The sequence below is a fragment of the Mixophyes fleayi genome, chromosome 3, assembly GCF_038048845.1.
Source record: "Mixophyes fleayi isolate aMixFle1 chromosome 3, aMixFle1.hap1, whole genome shotgun sequence".
In the NCBI taxonomy this organism is placed as follows: domain Eukaryota; kingdom Metazoa; phylum Chordata; class Amphibia; order Anura; family Limnodynastidae; genus Mixophyes; species Mixophyes fleayi.
The window spans coordinates 181,270,846-181,284,373 of NC_134404.1; positions in this window are offsets into that span (position 1 = coordinate 181,270,846).

The following is a 13,528-nucleotide window of genomic DNA, read 5'->3' on the forward strand; positions in this document are numbered from 1 at the left end:
GCTGCTTGATGTATCCCACCCCTTTATAGGTGCCATTTTAGCAAGATAATCAATGTTATTCACTTCACTTGTCAGTGGACTTATGTTGTGGCTGATCGGTGTATATATATTAGATATATATAGATATAGTAATCATTACCAAGTGAGTGACTCCTTACTCCGGTCTTCTTAACCAGTTGCAGTTTTATTTTGTCACAACAACACTAACACAATCAGCAAATGTTCCACGGCTTCCTGACACTAACTAAACCCTTCAGGCCTAACTATCATCTGGCTGCTATCCAGCATAGAAAGCCCCATCCATCAGATCCCACAATCCTTTTATTCTCAACAAACACACCTCAGCAATCACACCCATATTGTGCACCTGTGAGTAAAATCCTTAAGGTAACAGCAGGATCCTTAACCCTGTCTGCACTTTTCCCTGGGGAGCAGGTTCTGTTCTGGTTATCAGACTGTGGTAAATTACCCCCTTTTCCACAATGTATATATCACATTTAGGACTGCAGCTCTCAGTATCAAAACCTATTACAGGGCAGTCTTGAATTTGTACATTGTTGCATGACATTTCCCAAAGTACTTATTTAATAAAATTGGATTATACAAATAAATACTTTGGAACGCTCTCACTGACTTCCTCCACTTCAAATTCATTCTCTCTTTTCTTTCAGGTCAGCGATTTCACTCTAATTATTCCTACTTCATATCTCTCATTTCCTTCCAATCGTCCAACCCCATCACCACAATCTCCCCTCCCATCCCCTCCTCCCTCTCTTTGCTTCACTTTGTTACCCACTTTACTTTCAAAATTGATTCCAACCTCTGCAGCATCTACTCCCATCATGCTCCTCTCCCCGCACCATCACCCTCCCCATCACCCTTACCTTCCTTGCAGAGTGAGCAGAGTAACCCTGGATACCCAAATGAAGCTCATCCCTTGGTATGGTTAATAGTAAGATGAGTATATTAACTTAGGTAAATGTTTGACACCACTACTTAGCCTCCAAATTAATATACACAGTTACAGTAGTTACATTTTATGACCAAATTTTTTCAGTAGGACTTACCTCAGCTAGCAGGAGCATAAGGGTTTCATGACTACTGTGAAGTAATTATCTGTAAAATAGCAAAATACCTAATACATTTTATCCATAACAAAATGCTAATCAGCTGTCTTTGAACATATCCCATTTTATTTAACACCCTTAGCCAACAAAGTTTGTGACATATTTATCTATTTATTGTTTCCATCCAAAGTCTCTTATGAAAGCCTTACCATACATCCAGTTACTAAGTATTAGACACATTAGTAAGGCTGGGTACACACTATTGTGTTTCCAGCTGATTATCAGACCACTCAGAGGATAAAGCCTGATTATCACAGTAGTGTGTACTCTGGAACAATGAGCGATTATCGTTCAAAAAGCACATGAAATTGCTGATTGAGATTTTCAAACTGAACTGAAAAACTCATTCAACAGTGGACATCCAGCCGCTAATGCAAAGTCCATTGTGCTGTATAATATAGCAGTGATTGTGACTACACTGCAGCCCCAGCATTAAATTGAGAGGAAATAGGGGAAATAATGATTTATTTTACTTGTTTGTGGAGCAATCATTCAGCACTTGCTAGCCCTGTCTATTATGTGGACACACATCTTCAGATAGCATTAGCCATCGGGGTCAAAAATGCCTAAACAATGCTGAAAAAGCCATTTCTGTATGATTTAGGGCTTCAAAAATAAGCCCCTACATTTTGTGATGTTTTAATGGTGACCAGTCCATGCTATAAATATGGTGCTGGTCACATACATTAGGGTGCGGCACATTGTTTATTATTTATTGCTATCATCAGCACATAATTTTAAAGGCCTTTGGGACCTGCAATAGTTATGTCTTCTACCTGGAAGTGTGGCCAAATCTAACTAGATGTTACATGCATTATATTACTGTACCTGACAGCCCCCGAGCTGACACTACCGGCATGAAATGCATTAAGCACAATTTACTCAAAACATAACATCCAGCTGCATTCTAATGGCCATACACAGTGTGGCAAAATTGATTTTTGCAGCAATCAGTTGGACATTTCACTATGAATCAAACTCACTAAATAAAGATATGATGAGTACCAGACACTCTAACATTATACCTTCCCTCCTGTACAAAATGTTCTTATTGCAAATACCTTAACTGAATAAGTTAACTGGTGAGAATGGTATTTTAAAATAGCAATTGATAAATCCAGTGTAGGATAGTGCAGCAGGAAAATAAGTGAAGAATTTAGTACTTTATGGAAAAGTGTTAGAGAGACTAGAGTACTGTAAACAATAGGTAGAACCGAAATGTGAAACTAACCACTTACTTTTAGATATAACAGCCATGCAGTACTGCAATTTATGCATGAAGCATGTGTGCAGATTTATCGCAGTGCAGATAGAGTTAGAGCTAAAGCTTTAGAGGACCCTGGGCCCTTAAGGGAGGACCCCTGTAATCATAACATAGTGCTCCATCATTCAGAGAGAGTTGACTACTAACCCAATTTTGAGTCACATGGTTCTAAATATACTACACTAATAGGTTGATAATCTAAATACTGCTACCCTTTGATGATCTAAATTAATAGAGCCCCTTTGATGACCGTAATTAATAAAAGTGCCGCCTTTATGATGCTCTTGATGATCTTGATTGATAATAGTGACCCTCTGATTAACAGAATTAATGATAGTACCCCCTTGGTGATTGTAATTATAATGCACGTTTGACGAGTACACTAATAGTGCCCATTTGATTATTGTAATAGTACCCCAGTGATTGTAATTAATTTATAACCACCCTTGATGATATGCTTACCTTACCTCCTCACACTGTTTGCAGATAGGATGCCACTCCCTTAAGCATTGTAGATGTTATGTAATAATTTTGTGATGCTCAAGGATGCTTTGGCATACAATCACATCTGGAACCAGATACCGCTGGGACTGTTAAGGCAGCAGAAGCTGCTACATTATCAGCAGTGGCAGTACTTACTACTGGGCTGGCACTTCCCCATGCTAGCGGGGCCATGGGCTTATACCACCTGTGCAACCCCCTTAATCCAGTTTTGAGTGCAGCCATGTATCATTTGTCATTCATAGGTATCTGGATTTACCTGCAGTAAACCTACTTTAAGAAGTTAGAGATCATTCAGTTGAGTATATTCAAAGGATATACTTACACAGTATTAAAATCAGAATGTGATGAAAGCAAACTGCTCTTAAATTTTAAGTTTAAGCAATGAAACAAGTGGCAGTATATCCTGTGGGTAAGAAAAGTACCAGAAAAACGTGTATGAGCAATCTTTCAGCATTTCAGACTGTCCCACTGTTTATACTAGTGTGAGCAAATTCTGAACAAAATCTAAAAGGTAAATTTAGCAAGCTGTGGGTTTGAAAAAGTGGAGCTATTGCCTATAGCAACCAAATTATAGTTATTTATTTAGTACATTTTACAAATGGACAGTTAGAATCTGATTGGTTGCTATAGGTATCATCTCCACTTTTTCAAGCTCGCAGCTTGATAAATTTACCCTCAATTATATACCAACAATATCCATCAATCAACATTTTGCTGGCTTCCCCTGAAAGCAGAGGTAGAAGCCAAGTACTGTAATGCCATCTAGATTTCTCATGGGGTAAAGTAATTCCTGTCAATGAATACACCAATAGCACTATTTAAAGGCCTTTGTTTGGATGCTTGCGTATTGACTCTTTCAGCTGATAGTGCTTCCTCCATTAGCATAATGGCCATACTATGTCAAGTTGTGGAAGTCAGTTCAGAATACATCCTTGCCATTTCCATTTAAACTACTACAGGAAAGACAATTCCCATTGAATTTATAAATGGGCAAATGACAGATGGGTGACATCCGTATTTCATTAAGTTTTGCATGGATAATGCATTTTTTAGTTACACTCAAAACATTCTCTTGTGTATACTACATTTCATTAGATTGTGAACAAATACAGTAATGCAACCTTTGCATTTATACCATTACCATAACACACTTGCCAGCTATCATTGGCCAAAAGTACACGCATTTGTAGTTGACACTTGCCTGACATAGAAATACTGCAGTGTTTTTAGCTGGAAGTATATTAAGATCAATGCAGCTCAACATATACATATAAGCCTACATTTTTTTGCAACAGAACTTTTATGCGCACATTCAAGCTGTAAAATGCATCAAATCCTAAATGAGGCCCTCAGACACTAGCAGCAGTTTCTTTAAGCTGTAGTTTTGTAAAGTATAATAACACAGTAGCATATTTAAATGAGTTATGTGATCAGTATTTCTAAAATAACCAACACTAGCTTAAAAATGTGGCATCAAGTGAATTGAATCAGTGATAAAACTAGATTTCTCAACATATTATACAGGATGCATTGGGAATTAAAGAAAATTTCAGTCAGACAGTAATCTCAAGTTTATTTGACAGATGCACATAACAGTTATAATGACTTTCAATTATATGTTTTTTTGTTTGTTTTTACTGTGTAATTTTTTTACTTTCACCCCAGTTAATAGTTTCATAGGAAAAAGTTCTCAGTTTATTCTAATGTTCTAAAGCAGGGGTCAGGGAACTTTTTTACCTTTTATCCCCAAATATATTTAGATACGCCGATGTTACCCCCTTGATTTGAAAGGAAGGAAATCATATATTATTAATTATTGGAATTTAAAATGTATTGAATCTATTCAAAATTTCTTTGAAAGCTTCAACTTCAAAACTTCAGGTTTTGGAGAAATGATGTTGCTTCATTTTTGATACGAGAGCATCAATATTGGGGCATTTTGATGTCAGAGCAATTTGGATACAGTCTTCAGCGTCCAATCAATTTCTCTGCTTTGTTTTTATGTTCATTAAAGTGGAAAATCCTTGTTCGCAAAGGTAGGTTGTTGCAAAAGGCAGCAACTTTTTGACTGCCTCCTCGTGCAATTTTGGATGCCTTTGCAGCTGTTGACCTCTATAAATATGACTGATCTGCTTTGTTTTCAAATGCAATACGTGCTTCATTATTGCATCGAAGCTCAAGAAGTGCCTCTGCCAACCTTTGAGGCTCTTCTGGTACAACAGCAATTTCACTTTTAAAGGGGTCTACAATCCAACTGACAGCATACGAATCGGCAGCATTACCCCCAGGAATTTCATTTTAACCCCATTTGGGGTAATTTACCCCTGTTCCCTGACCACTGTTATAAAGGAATGTTTTTGCTTCAACCAAGGTGAGAGCAAAGCCATCCAGTACAATTACTATTTATTGACATTATGTGATTATCTGAGTAAATTATGGCACTGATGTGAGTGAGTTCTCTATACAGTGCTGCAGAATTAGTGCCGCTATATAAATAAATGGTAATAATAATAATAATAATAATAATAACTACTTGGTAATTAAAGGCTAGGTGCTGAAAAGCACTGCACTCTGCACCCCTGGATGATACCCAAATCTACTTATCACCACCTGTTTTGGCCCACATTAAGGAATGTTGCTCTACGATTTCATCTTGGATATCCCATTATGACCTCAAATTTAGTCTTTCAAAAAAGTTGAGATAATGATATTCCCAGTCAACTGAAGCCTGAAATCTCTATCTACGACACGGAAATAAACCCTACCCCTAAAACTCGCTGTGTAGTTGTCATCCTTGACAACTATCCTATGTTCCCTACATCCAGTCTATCCAAATCCTGTTAAATACATCTATGAAATATTTCCAGAACATGTACATATTTTACAAGAGATACTGCAAAAACTTTATTACGAGTGCTTATAATCTTCTGCATTGACCTTTTTTTGAGCGCTTTCTGGAATGTCTCCGTCATAGAACCAGACTTTCCCTCAGCCTCCAAACCTCTAAGCATTCCCTGAAAACATATCTCTAGGCAAACTAACAAATTCCTGAGCCACCATCTTAATCCCCCTAATATCTTCTGCTTGATTAGCACAACACTAGGCAGTTCACACAAAAGTATATAATATATATTAGTCTTCTATATTGGATCACTTTCCCCATTAATATTTAGCAACACCAATATAATATAATTTCTAGGGAAGGAACAATTAGGTCTTCTGAGTTTGCTATTTACACAAGTTACTTTATAGTAAAAAAAAGAAAACTGCACTGCAAAAGTGGCAAACTTCCCCTACAACAAAGCAATGGTTTTGTAAGTAAGAGCCACATGAACAAAGTCCAGATGATAATGAAGATTGTGACTATAGCTCACCTTTATTTAGACACATATTTATAGACGGAGGATAATATGTCAGGTCCAAGAGTACCAGTGGTGAAAAAAGCATTGTAAAGTACATCTGAGATTATATTAAGTGCTAGTGACTATTCACAATAGTTTGAGGATAAGCAGTGCTTCCACAAAGATTGAAAATATCTTATAGGATGAGTGAGGGGTGAACCAGAGCTGGGATCTGCCAAATCTGAACTTAAATTCCATGAATTGAAACAAATTGTGATTCCCAAGTAGATTTTTTCAAATTTTAACTTAATTTCTGGGGCTTTCTACAACCCTGATAGCACACCCACAAGTAAAGCATTATGATTACTAAATGTTTTCCCAATATCTTCATCTAATTGCCAGTAACATACATGGACATAGTTATAAATATTATGATTGTACTGGTTTGAAGGTCAAGTAGATCTTGTCCAATATAGCTATCCCCATTTGTGTCCGATTTTGACAGCGATATTTTTTATGTAACCACGTTTGATTCATTAAAGCAAATAATAATGAATGTAAATGAACACTGCGTAATACATAGTACAAATTAATCAGTTGGTGAAACCAGTGTCTAGTGAACAACTTAGCAGTAATGAACAAATCATTTCAACATCAAGGCCTTTAGAGATGACCACAAATGTGTTTATGAACTATAGTACAGAAATAGGAAATTGAATGAGCTTTTATAGAATCCAAGGAAATTCCAATAGAGGCTGCTCTCCAATCCATGAGGAACACACTGTTGTACCTAAACAGTGAAATTGAATGGGGTATTCTGGACCCTTATCTGGAGTATGCTTTTCCTTGCCAAAACACCCATCAAGAGTTTTTTCCACCCATTTGATAATTTGGTACCCCTAGGGAGAATTCCAAAAAAAGCCCACTCAGTGGTTAGAGGGAGGTACTTAACAGATAATGGTCAGTAAACATCCAGACCGAGGTCCATAAATGTTTGATCGGTGGACACTTCTATAGGCAATGGGTGACATCCTCCATAGGAAAGCCATATTTCAAACAGGAGTGATCCTCTGTCAATCCCATCCAACACTAGTGGTAAGGGAAAAATAGGCCCTATGATAAATTTTAAGAACATCTCCACGTATGTCACCTAATTGACTCCAAAGAGTGGAGTAGCTCTCTGGAAAGTTTCCTCACCATTGCTCCAGTCCCAATTAAGTTTTCTCAAATTATTCCTGCAAAGAATTGTAATAAATTGAGATAATCATATGTTTAGGGAGTTGACTAAATAGTAAGGTGTCAAAAGGGTTTTCCCAATCATAATGATAGAGCTTCTTCAGCACACTACTAGCATAATGTTGGACCTGTAGAAAAGCGAGATTGAACAACTTAGTTATTTAATATTTCTCTAATGACTGGGAAAATGTAATGTTTTCTTAATAGCATTTTAAAAAGTTGCCCAAAAATCTTAACTGCTGCATTACCCCAAAGGAGAAAGGGATACCCTGGAATTATGGGTTTCCTAAATGAGGGAGATGAGTGGTTTTGGAGAGGTTAAGTCTGTACTAATGTTTCTAGATATGCCATGCCTTCATCTTGGACGTTAAAAGTTTGTTTAACCACATCCTGATCATGAAGATGGAGGAATGCAAACATACATCCCTGGTACAAAATTTCCTATCTGATATATTGAAAAAAACATCAGTGCTTTGGATCAGGATGCCTAAGGTATCTCAAGTGCACTGCTTGATTATACAATGCAATGTTTTTTATGTTTATTTTCCTTTATAATTTGATTTGTTGGAGCCGAATTAGGCCTATTCTAGGATTCTTGTTTTCCCATATGAAGTAACAGAATATCGAACTATGGTTGAAACGTCTTTAGGTGTTAATAACTGATGATAATTGGAAGAGGTAGAGCAATCTGGAGATGGAATAGTGTCACAGGCACTAGGAGTTGCTTACCCGAGTTTCACCAGATGGAACTCTGCTAGAGAGGCGGGGTTATGGCACGCACCTCAAAGCAGGCAGGTGAATGATTGGAGCGAAACAACAGCAGGAGAGTAGAGATAGGGTGAGGAAGTTAGCGACTTGCAGCTATGGTTAGAGGAAAGTCAGCGACTTGGAGCAGTAAACTGGAGGCTGAAGATAATGTAGACACGAGGAGTGGACGTGGATAGGTGATGGTAGGTAGAGGAGGAGTCAGTGGTCTGCGTACAGCAAGTTGTACCACTGTAGTGATGGGAAGAATAGTACTGGTGCAGGTAGGAAGCAGGGTAGTCGGTGGTCTGCGTTCAGCAAGTTGTACCACCGCTACGGTGAGGAGTCTGGTCCAGGTGTAGGTAGGTAATAGGAGAGTCAGTGGCCTGCGTATAGCAAGTTGTACCACCGCTGTGATAGGAGGACTTGTCCAGGTGCGGGTAGGTAGCAGGGAAGTCAGTGGTCTGCGTGCAGCAAGTTGTATCACTGCTGTGAGAAGGAATGAGGACTTGTCCAGGTGCAGGAGAGTGAAGTTGAAAGGCAAACTGTGGCTGAATGGAAACAGCGCGAATAGAGCAAAGTCTTGTGAGGCAGAGATGGAAGGCACAATGAATAGTCTGTATGGAGTAAATGCCTTGCAGGGAGGAGAAGCTGGTCACAGCAGATATGCACAATAACGCTAAGTAGTAGTGTGAGGAGATATCGTAGCTTGAGTGAAAGCTTGTCCTAAATGAAGCAATGCAGTAACACATTCTATATGGGTACTTGTACCCTGTGCAGCAAACAACAATGGATACAACTGGTACGCGAGCAATAGGCAATAGTCAATAGTCAGTAGAGCATACCCAGTTGTGTAGATCCGGAATCAGCTGAGAAGTGAAGCGTTGTAGCTGTATGGGAACCGCCGCTGAGTTGAGCAGGGAGCAGTGTGGAAGCTGAAGCACGAGTAGAGCTGGAAGCAGTTTGGAAACTGTACACACGAGTAGAGCTGGAAGCAGTTTGGAAACTGCACACAGGAGTAGAGCTGGAAGCAGTTTGGAAACTGCACACAGGAGTAGAGCTGGAAGCAGTTTGGAAACTGCACACAGGAGTAGAGTTGGAAGCAGTTTGGAAACTGCACACAGGAGTAGAGCTGGAAGCAGTTTGGAAACTGCACACACCTATAGAAGTTCACTGGGAGTAAGACTTCAAGATCAGGCCACTACCTAAGGCTGCAGGTGCCTTAAGTAGGGAGGGGTGATTGACCCATCAATCACATAAGTGGTCAGGTGTAGGTGTTAAAGGGACCTGCGCATGCGCAGTGCGACAGGATGGCGGACGGCCGCGGTTCCACACAGGTGTGAGCGGGAAATATGGAGAACCACGTACCAGAGTGGAGGCACTCACACTCCGGTGAGTGACAAATAGTAGGTTTGCTCTTTCTGTGTGGAAGAGATGGAGATCAACCCAGCCATACCCAACCCACCCTTCCCATATGTTTAATAGTTTTTGTTATGTTTAGCTTACACAGTTTATCCAATATTCTTATACAGTTGTATACACAGGAATAGTCTCATTTGCCCTTTTGATCATAATTGCCCCTACCCTCATATGTGTGTATGGTCCACTCTTAGATACAATGCTGTGGATTTATCAAAGTTGTCTATAAATCCTGAGCCTATTCCAAATTCTTTGAACTTTGCCATTAATGGGGAAAGGGACTCATTTGGGTTAAATAGATACACCAATATATTTGCAAAAGCTAAAAGTTTGATCAGCTTGTTTCCAACTAGGATGCTCGGAAGCAACAGTCAATCCTGTAGCACTTGTAGCATAGTTCAAAAATCAGATTAAAGAACAAAGGGGGCATAAGGCAAACTTGACATGTGCCTCTTGACATTTCTACTTTTCCCCCTACTAATCCATTTATTAAAAGAGTTGTGGTTGGTAATTTAAAAAAAAAATCAATAAAATCTGTACCAAACTTCCTACAATTAAGCATCTACTAAAATAAAGCCATGATACTGTGCTGAAACCATACTGTGCATTTAAGCTATGGCGTATACCAGTAGATGCGAGGTGTGATGATGCAACCGCCACTATTGCCATGAGGATGTTCTTCACTAACTGATGCTCCGTCAACAATAAGGGAGAATAGACTGATGTCTACATGCCATGATTTTAGGTAAGATCTTAAATCCAAATTAAGAAGGGTGATAGGACAATATAATTATATCAACTGAGGGTCTTTGCCTGATTTGGATACTAAAACGGTATGACAGTCATGACCCGTGAATTTTTCAGTTCAAGAAGTCTGAGAATTATCCCCACCTGTACATCCTTATAAAATTCAGCTAAGACCATGGGACCTGGAGATTTATGCAACCACATATTAGTGATAGCCGTGACTATTTCCTGAGTAATTATGTATGCTTCAGGCATTTCCTATTGTTCAACTGTTCATTGTGGCAGCATTGCTACTTTTAGCAGTTTATCTTTAATGGGGATTTTGGGGTGCCATTGATTATAAGGAGGAATAATATTCATGAAACATCCAATTTTTTTTTGTCTTGTGATTTGCGTGCCTAATGACCACAGTATGACCTCTGCATTTGACAGTTTTTGCCATATAGGCTAATAATTTGCCAGGGTGCTTTCCCCATCTATGAATTTGTCCCCAGCATAATTTGGAGATTGTGATACTAAAAATGTTTACAAAGGAATCATTTTTGTTTAAAACTTTCTAGATGGGCGTCACTTTGCTCAAGCTGATAAGTGCTATAGCTTCTGGAATAGACTGATACAAAGACTTTTTACATAGTTGCTGTTGTGAGTAGATACATAAATGATAATGTGACCCCACTTTACTACCTTTGAGCCTTGCCAAAAGAGAATTGGATCATAGCAATGTTTTATATAATGATCTACATGTTCCATCTATTTATTTTTTATATGTTAGCTCTGGATGAATGATAGAATCAGTCTGTGTAGCCAACTTTAGCCCCTGGTCTCAGCATACACTAGCAGAGGGTGTAGTTCAGTAAGTCAAACTAATAGTGATAATCTAACCTTCATCCACAGGAAATTTACCCTCTGCTTTGGGGATTATTTTATATCCCCATGTTAGGTCATTATTTTTTCCTACTCTGACAAAGGATTCATTGGGGAGGTGGTGTAACCATCTGTATTGTGGGTTTTTTATTCTAATAGTACAGTTTTGCAAAATGTGCATGCTAATGGTAGTGGTTATTATAATAATTTAAAGCACATTTTAATAAAGCATAGAGGTATTGTATGATTTTCCATATAACAGTACTATCTACATTTCTGACAAAAATATAATAAAGCTGAAATAAAATTAATTACTGTTGAAAAACAGCATGTACTTTAATGGTGCTAGGTCATAAGGAAAAAGTCAAAATAATCTATCTATAAAATATTCTAATGTTTATGCTAATTAAAATGCTTTTTTCAGACATTAAATTAAATTTGCAGCACAAAAGACAAATATTGGAATGCATTTTAAGACATCCAGTAATTTGACATAATTCTGAATTTATAGCATCATTTTACTGAAAAGAGGTTATGTTTTGCTGTCCTCACAGAAATTATGGGCAAGGAACATTTACTGAAACTTGATCAAAAGTTGTACTGAGGAGACAAAATGCCAATGACTACTTTACGTTTGTATAGAATAGGATCTGATTATAATATAATTGTTACTTATGAGCCAAACAATTTTTTTCTTTAAAAAGAATACTATTAAATTAATTTGATTTTAATTTATAATCCAACAGTAAGAACATACCAATCTTAAATTTCTTGAAATTGAATTACATTTCACATTATATTCCTGAGCTTGTGAACCTGTATATAAGATACCAAAATTTCACTGCACATAGCTCAGTGAGCAGGAAAATTGTGCCTAAACATTTTCATGTTCATGCTCAAAGCTAAGTCTTTTATTTTTAATTTCTTCAGTACACATTCATCATTAAGGCTATTATAATATTAATGTTCATTATTTATCCCTCAATCTTATTTGTCTAACTTTCAATTGTCCCAATGAACCTTCAAAACACACATTTTGAGATCACACTAATATTAAAGCTCATTCACACAATTGTTTTTCATCTGCTTTAGAAGTGGTGCAGTCAGGACATGAGGACAACATGTTTGTAACTCCTAAAGTTAACAATGACCTAATGATCATTGATCGCTAGACAGGAAAAGGGGGATATACACATTATCATAGTGATGGAGAATTCCTATAATAAGGAGATTAGAACTGGAACAAAAATAAATTTATTTAGGATAATTGGTGAGAACAAATAATTCACATCTACATGTGATTGATTTGTTCTGAGGATTTTCCAGAGATCATTTGTTTTGAATAGAGATGGTCACTGACCCCCGTGTTTTGGTTTTGGATTCGGTTTTGGATCTGGATTACCGTCGTGTTTTGGTTTTGGTTTTGGTTTTGCAAAACCGCCATTGCGTGTTTTGGTTTTGGTTTTGGTTTTGTTTGGTTTTGTTTTGCTATTTTTTGGGAAAATCCATGTTTTTGGGCCTAAATTAACCCAATTTAGTGCTCCAACTGTTTTAGAGACAAGTAATCTAATTGTAGAGGTAATAAATCATCCAAAAAAACAGTTTAATTCTTCGTTGGTAGGCCTTCATTTATTCTACACACAAAACAGATTGTCTTCCTCTCCATCTATGCATATTGGCAATGCAGCCATCGTCTTTGGATGTATATTACACCCTACACTTATAGTTATATATGTAAAGAAATGGAAAAAGACAGTTTGCTTTCTGTCTCTATAGGCCCCCCTCCACTTTTTTAAAAAAACCAAAAATTCAGCCATTATAGACTGTACAATATTAATTGACATGGAGAAAGCCAGTTTGGTTTCTGTCTCTCTAGGCTCCCCTCCACTTGTATAAAATACTAATAAATTCAGCCGTTATATACTGTACAATATAAATTGAAATGGACAAAGGCAGTTTGGTATCTGTCTGCATCAGATCCTCTCTCCACTAGGAGTAAAATAGAAAACTATTCAGCCGTTATATAATCTAGAATAGAAATAGAAATTGAGAAAGGCAATTTGGTATCTGTTTGCATCATAATCATCAACATCATCATTAGCGCCCTCGTCGCCTACACAAATCTCCCCCTCATCCTCTTCTAATTCCAAAGTGGCATCCTCAATTTGGGTATCACCGGCTACACTCGGGGTATTAAGGCACACATCAGAAGAATGCTCACGATTAGACATCCTACTGTTGGATGGACTCTCCACAGGGATTGTTGTCATTTGTGAATCAGA